Below are 1,143 nucleotides of genomic sequence, written 5' to 3' on the forward strand. Positions count from 1 at the left end.
TAATGAGTGCTGGTGCACACTGTCACACGAAGCAGTGCTAATGAGCGCTGGTGCACACTGTCACGTCAAGCAGTGCTAATGAGCGCTGGTGCACACTGTCACGTCAAGCAGTGCTAATGAGCACTGGTGCACACTGTCACGTCAAGCAGTGCTAATGAGCACTGGTGCACACTGTCACGTCAAGCAGTGCCAGTGAGCATCGTCTAAAGCATCTCAGGGCAGAACTGCAGTTTTTATTACACATACAAAGTTCTCTGTACCTGTGGGATCACAATGGTTTAATTAGAAACATTATCAGTATTGATGATTATAAATTCAAGCTATTGATCAACTCTGGGAATTTTTGAAGATGCCCTGTGTCTTGCAATATCAAATCTTCCAACAGTATTTAATTCTCCATAGGAAACTGAGCTGCATGTCCCCTTAGTGTGTAAATTTTCTTCCATAATTAATAATTTTTATTTATGTTTACCTGTAAGAATTGTTTTTAAGAATTACAACTCGCCATCAGTATTTGCTTCACTTGGATACCTACCTTATGTTGTGTTAGGATTCTCTCGCAGTGGTTCCCAGCCTTCCTAATACTTCCTAACACTGGGACCCTTTAATACAGTTCCTCATGTTGTGGTGGCCCCCAATCTTAAAACTATTTGTTTTTGCTACTTCGTTACTATAATTTTGCTACTACCATTATGAATCATAATGTAAATATCTGTGTTTTCCAATGATCTTAGGCGATGCCTGTGAAAGAGTTTTTTTTAATCCCCAAAGGGGTCATGACTCACAGGTTGAAAAACCTCTGCTTTATATTATAAAGAGAATTTATTGGGCTTGCTTGCACAGTTGGGACTAGGTAATATAGTCATCTGCACTCTACAGAGCCTAGAACCCTATAGCTGCTCAGTACATGAAGCTCTGTGCACCCACAGTCCCAATATGACACTAAAGACCTAGTAAATTATTGAAGCTGCAAGTCTGTCCGTGAAGATAGCAAGGCAGCAACAGAGGTATAGACTCCAGAAATGAAGACAAAGGCGTGCAGACAACGGCTTGCCTTTTCTTCATACCTTTTTAATTTCTGGGCTGAGCCAGAAGGTGCCACTACTCAGGAAGAGGGGCTGCTGCCTCAGTGAATCCTTCCAA

This window comes from Mus pahari, chromosome 15 (genome assembly GCF_900095145.1).
Source record: "Mus pahari chromosome 15, PAHARI_EIJ_v1.1, whole genome shotgun sequence".
Lineage (NCBI taxonomy): Eukaryota > Metazoa > Chordata > Mammalia > Rodentia > Muridae > Mus > Mus pahari.